The sequence below is a fragment of the Aulonocara stuartgranti genome (genome assembly GCF_965226115.1).
Source record: "Aulonocara stuartgranti genome assembly, chromosome: 8".
In the NCBI taxonomy this organism is placed as follows: domain Eukaryota; kingdom Metazoa; phylum Chordata; class Actinopteri; order Cichliformes; family Cichlidae; genus Aulonocara; species Aulonocara stuartgranti.
In genome coordinates, this window is record NC_138959.1 from 15,635,548 (window position 1) to 15,649,804 (window position 14,257).

Below are 14,257 nucleotides of genomic sequence, written 5' to 3' on the forward strand. Positions count from 1 at the left end.
AAGCTACTTTGGCCCACACTGACTACCAGTTGGGCTGGTTATAGGACTGTGGAGGCTCTCAGGTCATCGTACTCTAAGGAGCTTGGAAAGAAAAGCATCTGGACTTTTTGAAGACTTTTCATCTCTCATCCAAGAAGTTTCTTCAGTTCTAAGAGCAGTTGGTGGAGTCCCAGATGGTCTTCTACTCTTTCTGTCGTATTTGAGGTTTGTAAAACAATGACCAAACAATGCACTTTGACGTGCAAATAGATACAGAAATGGTGCAAAAATGCTGGTAGCAAAATCCCATTTAAAAATTCACCAAATCAGCAATTCAATACCAGCAGAAGTGATTCCAGCCCAGTTGCTACAGCTGTCACTAATATGCTTGGTATGTGTGCAGGGCAACTGAGACTATGCTAAACAAACTCAGGGAGGGAAATCCTTACTGTGTGTTTGGCAGCATGCCAGCATCCAGATCATGGTACAGCTGAATAAATTCATTCCATAAATATTATTATATATACAGTAGTTTTATCTGTTACCATAACACTTCAGAGTTCAGAAATAAATAGGTGACATGATGGTGGCTACATCCATCTTTTATATAAAGTTATAGTTAAAAAATGAACGAAAATTTAGTAAACAATTCTAATATTAAGGAAACCTTTTATTAGCCGATATGCTTGGATACTTTATGGCACCTTGCTTATACTGTAATCTTTAAAAAAAAAAGACCGTTTCTTTACTTGTACTGCTTTCCACATTTCGCATTCTTTATAATGCTGACAAGTGATAACAGAAGTATAGCACAGCCCTTGAGCACTGTTTCTACTATAAAGTACCATCACAGAAAGTGGTCACAGGGTGGAAAAGTCATCATGCAAGGATGGAAAAAGACAAGAAATGCCCAAATTCTTTTCAATGAGCATTTAAAGCGTTAAAAGGAAGTTCACTGCTTTAACAATGATCTTACAGCTGATAATAGGTGGGCAGGCAAGACATCAGCCACACTCGGTCAGATGAGGAAGCAAGTAGGAAGCAGGAAGGAAAGACTTTAGCCAGACAACATTCTGGCCAAAAGCATCAGAAAAACAGCTTTCTGCTTTCTACACGCTAAAGCTGAGCAGCATATGTGTAGGCAGCAGACTGATGACAGGAGACAACAGATGATCAGCAGATGGTCAGGTGGAGTCTGACAGCGTCTGAAAGTAAAAATGCAAAAGAAGAGGCATTTGTTCTTATATATTGTTACTTACAAACTTCATTCAGTGTGTCCTATTAAATTAACTAACTTTAGGTTAAGAAAAAAACTGGCACTACTTCAAAAAAGTAGGGGCAGGAGACAAAAAAATGATACAACATAGTAATGCAATATCAATACAGGGACACCACATATAGACATGTTGTTAAAATACTTTGGGAATACTATGATCAAGAGGGCTATCCCATGCACCACCATCCTGAGATAATAGGAAAATACACTGAATTAATCCATCCATTCACTTCTGCTTATATGTCGCGGGGGGGAAGGGGGGGGGGGGGGCTGGCGCCTACCCAGCTGTCTTAGGGCGAGAGGCAGGGTACACCCTGGACAGGTCGCCAGTCTGTCACAGGGCTAACACATAGACAACCATTCGTGCTCACATTCACACCTATGGGCAATTTAGTGTTTCCAATTAACTTATCCCCACTAACTGCATGTCTTTGGACTGTGGGAGGAAACCGGAGTACCCGGGGATGACCCAAGCAAACAATCAACAGTGCTAAACAGCGTGCCACTGCACTGTTGAATTAATTCATCTGTGAAACCATCCAACACTGGACTTCCTAATGCAGAGCAAGCTAATGGCTCAGTCACACAGGTACAAATAGGACAGCAGGCTCCGTGCATCTACATAAAATAAAAATGACAATAATAACGATAAATGCTGTCTTATTTATAAATACAGACAGACTGCTAGGACGTTGCCATCAGTCTAAATTAGTTTTTGTCAATGAGCACAACTTGAGGGGACTCGAGGTCACTGTAATTTTTAGTAGATACACTAATGGTATCAATTTCAAACTCCTACGTTGCCCACCTGCTCACCCAGCGGGACAAATACACATCCTCAGCCTTTTATGAGGGGTAATAATAAACTGGATTATATGTATGGCAAGTGCTTTAATACTTCAGGAACACTTCCTTAAAGTTAAAACTGACTCCACTGAATGGGAACAGTCCCATGGAGAATAATCATCTTTAGCACAGCAGGGGGCAGCATTCTTTAAAGGATTATTGAAAGTGACTGTGATAAAATCGCTGAGGTTCTTCAGGTTCATGTGCAACCAGAACTCATTTCTCTGTGTACATATCACTAAGCACATTTAAGCAGAAATCTTTAAAACAGGAGATTCTTTGAACCTTCCTCATGTATAATTGTAGCGACTGGAACCACTACTGTAAATTCAGATGTGTGAATTGTAGATTAAATTATATTACATACATATAGATTATGTTACCTGGCAAACTTTGACTTGAGTAGTTACTAGTTAACTTTGGTTAACCATCACCCAGGGATGCTACATTTAAAGTTTAAATTGGTGACACACATTGGATATATTTTTTTCTTCCAAAACCATGAAGTGGATTACATAATCAAACAAGCAGATTTGTTTGGCTACATTTAAAACAAAGACCCCAAACTGCAATGTTAATGGTATACAAGTCAGGGCACACTTTCTTTTAAAAATATCTGCATAACTGAGGATTTCTGAGGAACTCAACTGAGGATTTACACTCTGCTCAATATTTTTAAATGATCTCTATGTCCAACTCCCCAAAAAACAACAACAAAAAATTCCCTCTGGACATGGAGGTTCAGTCACAGGTTAAAATATTGAAACGATGAACTTATAAAAAAAGCATAGACAAAAAGCAAAGTGTTCCTCGACAACAAAAGACAAACTGCCCCGAACCCTTGGGGGCTCTCGCTTTTATACAAAAAAGCCCCTCATCCTCTCTGTAAATTTCCACTCCACGATCTCAACCCTGTAGGGGTGCAGATTCTGGACAAAACTGGAATTTTTCAGCCCTCATTTACTATCATTAAGGGGTCACTGTGACCTGCAACACTTCACTATTTCTCACCACAGGTGCTCTGATGATGTGCAACATGTAATATCCAAACACAGTAAACACATAATATATCACTTTGGCAAATACTCAAATATAATATGCTGATTACTTGAGCTCAGAGCAACCAATATGTTATGAGATAAAATGCCATACTGAAAGGCTCATACTGAAAAAACCCCACAAGTGTTCAACGGTCTCTCTGCCATGACACGTGTAGAGACAAATGCGTATGGCCATGGAGTTGGTAACGAGGGTCACTCACTTTAATCAGCTGCTTCAAACCAACATTTTTGACTGTGATCGTGGGCTCTGTTCCAAAAGCACCCCCTGTCTCCTTTTCCTAACCTCTTCTTTGACCTTGGTGACCTTTTTATCAAGGTCAAAGAAATGTGAGAAGGAGCAATGATAAGGAAGATAAAGAGAACAGCAGTCCGTTGAGAATCAGAATCACCTAACACTAGTCTCCTTATATGTTGAAACTAGTGTGTGCAGAAGAAAGATTACAGAATGCATCTTAATACACCAAGGTTGGAATTTTAGAGAAAAAGCATTTTTTCTCAAATTTACTACTACTTGTGTCTGCGGCAGAGTAAAGCCATCTTTTGATGTTTATAAGCTTACTTAAATAGGCACAGTGTTTGTGACTGAAAGTTGTGAACGGGAGTATTTTTGCTGCTGGCCTTAGCATCTCAGCATATGTATTTGTAGGAGCTTTCCTTTCAGGAGAAAAATGTTTACACGACTCACGAAAATGTGAATTATAAAATCTGAGGGACACAATTTACTGCATTTTTACAAATCTAGTCCTGAAAAAAATCAAGAAACAAGAAGTGCTTACTCAGTATTTTGGGTGGATGGCTTAAGGCTGCCCAAACTGTCTCTGTCCTAAAACTCTTCACTCAGTCCGGATGAGAGGTAAGCTCCGCTTATTGGTCATAAGTAATACTGGGATTGTCAAAAAAAAGAGCAGAAATCATCAGAGCCGAGCTGTCTTTTTTTCAGCAGTGTGCACAAAGCAAGTTACCGTCACTGCTGAATCTGTAACACAATTAATTTATCTCAACCGGATTACTGTTTTCAGAGAAAAACACATGCGTGAAACCTGAGCTTACGCTGGATAATTTTGGTAAATTTCTACCCACATCTTTGTACACAAAGGATAGCATACAGTTAGTAGATCACCCTGGAACTGTAACATCACAATAAATCGCCTTATAGGACGGTATTTGCTCCTCTCCTTTCATAAAGGATGCTTTCTGTGCTAAACGGGACAATAAAGGAGGCATTTACGCTCTTTTTCCTAGTATTTGGAGATGTGGAGTGGCTCTTATTATGTGCTATGCGGATACTTCCTTGTCATTTTCCTCAGTTAGGGCTATTCCAAAGCAAAACTGAATATTGGAACACACCGTGTGACGAGCTTCCAAAGCGCAGGTGTTTTGAAAAACACTGCTCCAAAGTGGGGGTGAAAACACCCACATGACATGACCATGGGTGATTAAGGTTTTTGTATATCATCCCAGTTTCAACAGGTGGATTATCTGCTGCATTTAGGCAGGTGAGATGCCCAGATTTCCATCTCTTTACAAACTAATAATAATGGATTGGATTTATATAGCACTTTTCAAGTCACCCAAAGCGCTTTACAATGCCACTATTCACACACTGGTGGAGGCAAGCTACCACAGCTGCCCTGGGGCAGACTGACAGAAGCGAGGCTGCCATATCGTGCCCCTCTGGCCAACACCAGTAGGCGGTAGGGTAAAGTGTCTTGCCCAAGGACACAACGACCAGGACAGAGAGCCCGGGGATCGAACCGGCAACCTTCCGGTTACAGATGAGCTTCCCAAACCTCTGAGCCACGGTCGCCATCGCTAGAGCCATCTGGGCTATGCCTTGTAATTACTGAATTTTATACTCATACTATTCTACTATATTTATGTCCTTTCTGTCATTATTATTTTTGCTGCAGTCTGTGCTGCCCAACAAGGCTTATCCATTCACTTTAACACCAGGGTCCAAAGTATAACTACATAAATATTAGGGGTGCAACAATACTCGTATCGGTATTGAACCGTTCGATACAGTGCTTTCGGTTCGGTACGCATATGTATCAAACAATACAAAATTTTTAATTTATTTTATCAACTTTTCTTCTGACGATGCTGTCTGTGTTGAGAGCTCAGTGGATCTGCGTTCGACTACTCCGCCCAGGCTGCACTGTCGAGTGCAGATGTGTGTGTGTGTGGGGGCAAGCTAGCGAGACAGAAGTTAAGCTCGTTGCAACATGGCAATTGCCTCAACACTACCCGAAATTGAACCTCCCCCACCCTCATTCACATCTGGCGTTTGGAACTATTTAGGTTTTCATGTGAAGCATGACCCTGAAGGTAAGCACGTCATGGACAAAAGTAAAACAGTATGTCGGATGTGCCACGCAATGCTCAATTACATTGGTGGGAACTAGTGCGTTAGTGGCAATAGCTCGTTAACGTGTTGACGTCGTCCAGCCCCACGCATCCAAAGATGAGTGATTCCTCAATCAGATAGATTTTAAAAAAATTTTTTTTCTTGTTTCAGCAACATTAAATTTAAAAACTGTACTTTTGAGTTAAAATATATATTTATAATTTTAACAAATGACAAATTAAAAAGGCATGAACATTCTTTTGTATCGAAAAAATATCGAACCGTGACACCAAAGTATCGAACCGTATCGTTGCACCCCTAATAAATATTGTCATATTCAGATGATTACTGTCATATAGATGGGAGAAAGAGAAAGCTATACTGACTTACATAAGAAGAGAGAGAGCGATACAGTGAGAGAGAGAATAGCACACTGCGTTTGAAATTCATTAAATCATCGCAATTGAAACAACCTTTGCTTTCAATGAGAAACTAAAATATGTAAAAATTTGAATCTCCAACTCTTGTCTGTTCTCTGGTTTTTTCTATTACTCTACCAAAACTCCTACTACTACTTTCAACAGAAAATGACTGCTAAAAAATTGCTGCATGAAATGCCTTCATCTTCAGTGTAACCTGAACAGCCAGAAACTCAAGTAGTCACAAAACTGTATAACAAAAAAATTAAAAAAAAAACAACAACCCAAAAAACGCAAGAAAGCACATCATTACATGTGATGTATTTCTTGACAATGCTTATGATAAATGAGATTTCTTTTCTTACCTTGTTTTAAATTCTGAATGCCACGTCTGGTGCAACTATTCCATTAACACCAGGAGAGAGGCAAGCAGGTTCTGGGTAACCAAAACTTCAGTCACAATATCTGACATCCACAGTACAGTAAATGTTGATAATAAAGTTAAGGACAGTTCTTTTATCCTCCGCTGAGTCACCTCTGAACTGCTGCTTGTTTGCTCAGATTTAAAAGGTATTGGTCAATGTGAGTTGTGATTGGTCAGAATTTGCCTCCAATAACGTAATAAATGTTACACTGTTACCTTTTAGATTTTTGTTTTTTTAAGATTAGCACAGTTAGACTGTGAAAATAAAACACTGAAATAAAACCTAAAACATCTTTGATAGCGTGAAGAATAAACCTGATCGCATTAACTGTCACAAAGCTTAAAAGTCAGCCAAACACAACCAAACATTGTGATCTTTTTTCCACGGCTCCAGGCAAGGCTGGAAAAACTCAGCCCCAAAACAGCCAAAAACCTGTGTCCTTATAATAGTTAACATGGCAGCCTTTTCTCAATATATTTCATTTTATGAACAGTTGTCAGTTGTTTGTTTTTTTTGTCAGTTGCTTAGCACTGAGTGTACAGGGATCCAAATTTAAATTTCAGATCATTTTAACTCTCTGGTGCTAACTACTGTCAAGTGTTCTTCTTTGGTGTATCTGAGGTGTAGCATAAAGAAACACACTGATTATTGAGCAAACAATGGTTATAGTTTTCACATATAGAGTTTCAAAACAGAATGGGTCAAAAGGTCAAAGATCAAAGTAATTATATCCATTATACTCAACTGTGTATTGGTCTCGCACAAATCTGAGGACAGATGTGAGTCTATTTCTGTTTCTCAACCTTCAGCTTAAAATAAAACTACTATTAATGGATTCACACTAAGATATGTGCTAGGTCAATAAATATTTTATACTTTTCTCTTGTGTAACTGTTTAAGTGTGTTTGGGATGATTGTCTTTAGACACGGAGTTGTATTTTTATTCATTATTTGCGTAGACAAGCATTTACAGACCAATCTATAAATGTCAACTCCTTTGCAGCCACTTATCAGCTCATACTATGTTACACAAAGAGCATTTACAGTGATGGTTCAGCTCCAAGCCAAACACGCTGAACCCTATCTGATCCAAACATTCCTTCTGAAAGTCTGCATATGTGTTTCCATACATTTTGGGGAAGTTTGATCTTGCAGCTCTTGCAGATCTTCTTAGCTGTCAGTGAAATAGCAGTTCTAGAGATAATCCCTACACCAAGTGAGAAAAGCTTATTTTTTCATAATACACAGTTGTGTAAATAGTGATTAGTGCCATTTCTTTAAAGGGGTTGAGTAACACTGTTGAGTTTTGCACGGTTCTTATCAGACACCCTAACCAGCTTTTGCTTATGTTGAGTAATCTCACAATCTTGTACTTGTTTGCACATATTTTCCAGGGAGAACCTATAGGGCATTAGAAGGAAACAAAGGCAGAAACTGACTTTCTTAATAGCTTATTTATTCTTGGTCAAAAACACGATTGAAATTTCCAATGAAGTAGTTTACCTGTAAAATACATTTAGAGAGGTGGAAGTAATTTTATTACCATAGCCTAATGTATTCAGCCAGTTTCTTTTACATGCCATTGTATATCTTGCATTAGCTGTTTAGGAGTTAAGACCATTTTTATGCACAGCTACCTATTTCCAGAGGGTCAAAATAAATTTCACAGACTAGCAGAATTTTAAACATAATGATTGATTTTCAATACTTGAATGAAATCCCTTCACAGTCAATGATTACCTGAAGTCTAGAACCAATGGATATCACTAATGCTGTATTTCCTAGTGGTGTGCGGATCGATACTGAAATATCGATTCTTCCGATACCAGCAATTTATGTTCTAGAATCGATTCTCATATTATAATATCGATATTTTAGTACTCTGGGGTAAATTTGTAGTTTTTCCATTAAAATGAACGCAGTGGAAAGAAACTATACAATTCGGATCGTCTAATTTGGAAGGAACTACTTCCTCTTACGCCTTTCATAGTCATATGCAGAATACGGCTGTATAAATGTGTTGCAGCCCCTGGCGTGCACACTCACAACAATGGCTGAGCGCAAACAGAGTCCTGTGTGGACACGTTGTTGTGGCAACACCACTGACCTCGTCAAACACCTCGGAGTAAATCACATCACAGAATATGATAAGCTTATGTTGAGGCGAACTGAAGAGGAGGACAGGGACAGGTGCTGTTAGGGCGAGACAGACGTCTCTCGCAGAGTCCTTTTGTGCTGCAGGCAGGCAACATGCTCAAATAGCGCACAACGTCAGTTTTTTTTATTTCTATATGATTATTCTGCATTATTAAGCAATAAAAAAAGTTGTCTGATGTCCTCTAATCATTATGAAGCAATATGGTTATGTTATTATTACAATTACATAATACAATTATATATTGTATTATGAAATGCAATGAAACATTAAGTTTTTGTACAGAGTATCGGTATCAGATCAGTATCGCCGATACCACCCTGAATTTTACTTGGTATCGGATCGGAAAGGAAATCAGTGGTATCGCACATCACTTTGCAAGCAGTTTGCTTTGGGTAATTATGCATTTGCACCATGATCACAGTTCATCTGTTCTTCAGCATTTGACTGAATCTGAGCAGAGAGTACAGCCTCGTGCACTTCAGAATTCATGCAGTTACTTCAGTCATATCATCATTAAACACTGTTGAGCCTGTTTCACTGGCAGCCATGCATACTCATGCCATAAGATAACAAGTTAGTAAGTTAATGTTGGCTTCATCCGTCCAAAGACATTTCGAGAACTGTGCAGGGTCTTTTAGATTCTTCCTGTCAAAGGCTAATTTTTTAATTTTTTTATGCACTGAATTAGAGTTTATTACAAAACCATAAAGCAGGGTTATATAGACGAGTGTGCAATTGTGCCTTCTGACAAATGAATGCTTTTTTTTTTTTTTTTACAAAAACTGGATGGAGAAAGGAATTTGAAAATTATTTAAGTTTCTTGTTTTCAATCCAGGATTTTTTAAGGTTGCTAAAGCTTCTGTTGCATTTAAAAATGATTTTAAAAAAAATTGTTCCATTCTGACTGGGAAAAGAAGAATGCCTTAATACGTACTAGCTGTACATATAAAATAAACCCTTCCTAAAGTTAATCGAGTTAATTTAAGATACTTGTTTATAGGGCTGGGCCATATCATACCGTTCACAGTAATACCGGTATAATGGTAAATGGCCTGTATTTATATAGCGCTTTACTAGTCCCTATGGACCCCAAAGCGCTTTACATATCCAGTCATCCACCCATTCACACACACATTCACACACTGGGTCGGGCAATGATAAGAAAATGAAATATCGCAATAGAATATGGGTAAAACGCGCATGTGCAGTGCCTTTGTTTTCATACGCACATGGCGGAAAAAGCATGCCGGCAACAGAGAATGAGAAGAGCGAAAGTGGATCGTTGAATGAAACGGATGAACCAGAATTGGTTTGTAAAAATGCTGCAACTTCAGTGGTGTGGAACTGGTTTAGCTTTCGTCCGTCAGATACACAACAAAGCACTATTTTTGGTAGCGCGTGCTAGCGGGCCGTCGTTATTACCGTGTTTTTTGGAAAATACGGCACACTTAAAATCAATCCTTTGATTTTTCTGAAAATCGGCTTGATGGATTGTCGGAGCACAGCCCGGAGCATTACTGAGGATATTTTGGCCAATTTCCACTGGAAATGCCTTTTGGTTAAACTGTCAGCAAGGAATTTGCATTTGCACTGTTACATTTTTATATAACTTTAATGCACATAAAAAACAGCTGCTTGTTTAAGTGAAAACACATTGATGTTTTTGGGGGGTTTTTTTGCACTAATAAAGTCGTGGAGTTAGGGCTGTGCGATATGACCAAAATCTCATATCCCGATATAAAACATCTATCGTCCGATAACGATATAAATCACAAAAATTTAACATTATCTGTAAATTCTGTAAATCTCGGGCAGCTGAAGTGTTTCCAGCTGGGCGTCGTGTATCTGGTGTCGAGTGTTTTACCGATGCAGGAAACTACACATTTTTAGACATAGGTTGTAACAGCCGCCGTTTTCTTTGCGAGTATTTATTACACAGCGTGCTGCAGTTTTGGAAAAGCCTGTTCTAACGTTTGAGTCTAAGGTTTATTTTTTAGCACCTGACGGCTCTTTTTTGCTTCTCATCGGTAAATACTCTGCATACTCTTTCATGTGATTCTGTTTATTTTGAAAAGTCTCAACAGGATCTTGAGCTTTATTGTGAAAGGTTTATGTAGAAAATAAACAAGCGGACACGTGATGGTTTTACCAGAGGTGGGACCAAGTCATTGTTTTGCAAGTCTCAAGTAAGTCTCAAGTCTTTATCCTCAAGTCTCAAGTCAAGTCTCAAGTAATGTCAGGCAAGTCAGAGTCGAGTCTCAAGTCACTGGTGTAAAAGTCCGAGTCAAGTCACAAGTCTGAAACTTTGAATTTCAAGTCCTTTCGAGTCTTTAAAAAAAAAAACAACGAAAAAATAATGTTGCAGTTATGCTAAATATAAATATTAGACCATGTAATTTTAAAATCTGTGTTTTTCTCAACACATGACAAAATAGTGAACTTAGAAAATATACACAAATTGTGAAATTGCACCTCTTTAAAATGCAGCTCAATTAAATCTAGCTCCAAGAATAGTTTTCACCGACAGTTCTGAGATAAGCTGCATGTCATTCTTGGATGCGGTTGTAGGACCAGCTTTAAAATCGCATGACAAAAATATCACACACATTAAAAAAACTGTATCACCAACGTAGCCTTGAAAACATTTGCTAGTTAGATGAAGTCAGCTATCTCATCGTAGCATATTTATATGCATATTTATAATCATACGGTTCTTGGAGTGAGTGCATACACTCATGAAGTTTAGTAACTTCAGGTCACTGCAACAAGCCCAGGTACAGTTTACCGCCGGATGGGTACAGGACCTTGAAATGCACCGTGTAGAAAGTAAAGACCATCGTACGTATCATAAGTTTACCAGTCTCACAAATCGTCGTCATAAATACACATTCGTTAACCGTTTATTAATAGGACCTTTGAGCTCAACGGTAATTAATTAGTAGTGGAAATAATTTCTGGTAGCATCACAGAAATGTAGCAGTGACAATAATATTGTATGCTGTAATCGTACTGGGCAATTAGTGATACAAAAAACCTGTTTTATCCTGTGAATAAAAGCATATGTTTTTGTCAATGTACCATAATAACAGAAGCGAAACGCAATATTGTGTCAGGACAATTCACTATTTATGCACAATAAATAAAGGAGCATAGCGCGACAATTTCTGTTCAGCGCCAGACTTGCTTGTAACCTATATCACAGGTTATGTTATGAAAGTGACGTATTAACTACTAAAAAACACTGACCTTTGTGTAAATGCTTGGAGCAGACTAACCTGTGAGCTGGAGGGTTCTGGGACGTTATATTTGACCTTTGAATGGCTGCAATCCAGGCCACCCGTCGCCTCTTTGTTACTTCGGAAACATGGCTCGAACAATTTCTCTTCAACGAGGTAATCCGATAACAACCGATCTCTTTACCCGTCGGCTTCCCGTGGCTGTCATGCGACCGGCTATTGCAGTTAATAATACAACGGCTTCTTGTGTTTCTTTTTATGCTGTATAACTGATTTTAATTGAAAGCCTGCGTGCGCTAGTACCGCTTGCCACGAGTTCCCAGAATCCTTTGCGGTTCTACCCGTGAATGACGTCACATTTTCAATCTCTATATAATATGCATGTTAAATTTTGTATTTGGGGTAAAATATCAAGTCTTTTCAAGTAAACCGGTTCAAGTCCAATTCAAGTCCCAAGTCATTGGTGTAAAAGTCCAAGTCAAGTCACAAGTCTTAGAACATTTTTTCAAGTCAAGTCTAAAGTCATAAAATTAATGACTCGAGTCTGACTCGAGTCCAAGTCATGTGACTCGAGTCCACACCTCTGGGTTTTACCATCGTTGTTGCTAACAACAATGCATAAAAACAGGCGCTTGTCCGTCTGTAGTGTGGTTATATTAAATATAAGACAAACAGAGAACTTTAAGAAATTAATATAGCCACTACAGTGACCATCAAAACGATGAAAAAATATTGCCGTAAACAGTTTATTTTGCAACACCACAAAACAAACGATAGCGTAAAATGAAACAATAGACGTTTTTATATCGTCATCCGATATATATCTTATATCGAACAGCCCTATGTGGAGTTGTAAAGTATTTTGTCTAGTGTCAATTATATCGTCAGTTATATCGTTATCGCAAATTTTCAAATGCATATCGTGATAAATATTTTTGGTCATATTGTCCTGCTCTACTTGTTTATGTTTTCTTTTTCTCCTGACATGATTGTGCTTGTAATTGTGCCTAATCACATTTTATTTATGTTATTACAGACAAGCCTTAGCACACCTTATAGGTTACTTTCAATTTAAAGCTCATACATCTTTCAAATCATATATGACCATATGTACATATATATCTTCATTATCTCTTCTCATTATATTTTTCTCTTCCTCCACCACTGCTCTGTCTCCTCCTTCATTTTCACCTCACCCTCTTCCTTCTTACTTCAAGCCTCATCTCCTGAACTGAAGCCATGAAACACATGAAAACCTGAATAAACATGCTCATTTATTCCTGATATTGTCAGAATTAATTACTGTCAGCAGATTAGACATATGACTCCTGTCTCCAGACAGCTGACAATGAACCGGCTAAACAACAACAGCTGGTTATAAGCTGGTGTAACTGCTGGTGTAAAGCGTGTCAAAGCAAGATGTTACTGTAATCCCGTTACATTTGTCAATAACACAGTAAGCTAACGTTACTCTGCTATGTTCGGTAATTACATCACTGTTAACTGTATGAGTTACAAAGGTTCTTCAGTTATCTGCACAGGGGTGGAGGAAAGAAAACAAACAAACAAATAAATGTGCCTTTTTGTTTCCTGCATGCTACCTACAATCAGCTGATTTCAGTCCATGTGCAGATGAAGGAGGGAAATGGTGGAGCTTACATTACAGTTATTTTAATTGCATGAAAGGACAAACTGAAAACTGCCTCCAAGACAGAAACAGCTGCATTATACTGCTGCTCTCTGCAAGCATCTAGCTAGCTAGAGATTTGTGTTGACACTGGCACTGTAGCCTAAGGTTAATACTGTTAACTAGTAATTGCGAGACAATGCGTGTCAATTCATTGCGAAGTGTGAAAGTAATGCAACGAGCAGTGTAACGAATTACGCAAAGTACTGCATTACTTTTAAGAAAAATAACACGTGATGTGTAAAGCATTAAGTTTTTAGACTGTGGTTATTAGCGGACATTATGACAGATATGTTAGGTTCTAAAAATCACAATTTTCTTCTGACAAACACTTTGATTAAATTCTCACATAGCATCCGAGTCCAACAGTCCACTTCACTAACAGCAGCAAAAATATCACACACACAAAAAAAATCCTCCACAAAAAGCAAAACAAAACCCCCCCAAAGCAAACAAAGCAGTCTTACCCTCTGAAAAGTGGGTAAGGATAAAGATATCCTTAAAAACTCACCTCAGTGTCGCCGTCATCCGACAGAAGTGAGCTTCACTGGTTCATCCTTTCCTTTTACAAAGTTTTACACCCTCCTTCAGAGTAAATAGATGTGGAAACATATTGACAGCAGAGGTGAACTGCAGACTTGCAGCCTACACGCTCTTCAGATCAACGGCGGCAACAGTTGTTTGTCCTACAGCGGCCACCATCCTGTTATTTCCACACTCTCACACCAGGGGTCGCTGAAATTTGGCAACGGGACTTCCTGTCATATAGCAACTAGTTCTGTGTCATACAGCAGATTTTGGTGTCGATCGGATACCAAATAAA

General features: G+C 38.6%; 1 long non-coding RNA gene across 1 annotated transcript; it reads right to left on the minus strand.

Moving 5' to 3' along the window:
• Positions 1-636: 636 nt before the first annotated feature.
• LOC309713554 lies at positions 637-14,180 on the minus strand. The gene is made up of 2 exons (XR_014278607.1): positions 13,946-14,180; positions 637-1,184 (listed from the first exon to the last, which is right to left on the minus strand). It is a non-coding gene; the product is annotated as an uncharacterized lncRNA (long non-coding RNA).
• Between the last annotated feature and the right edge of the window lie 77 nt (positions 14,181-14,257).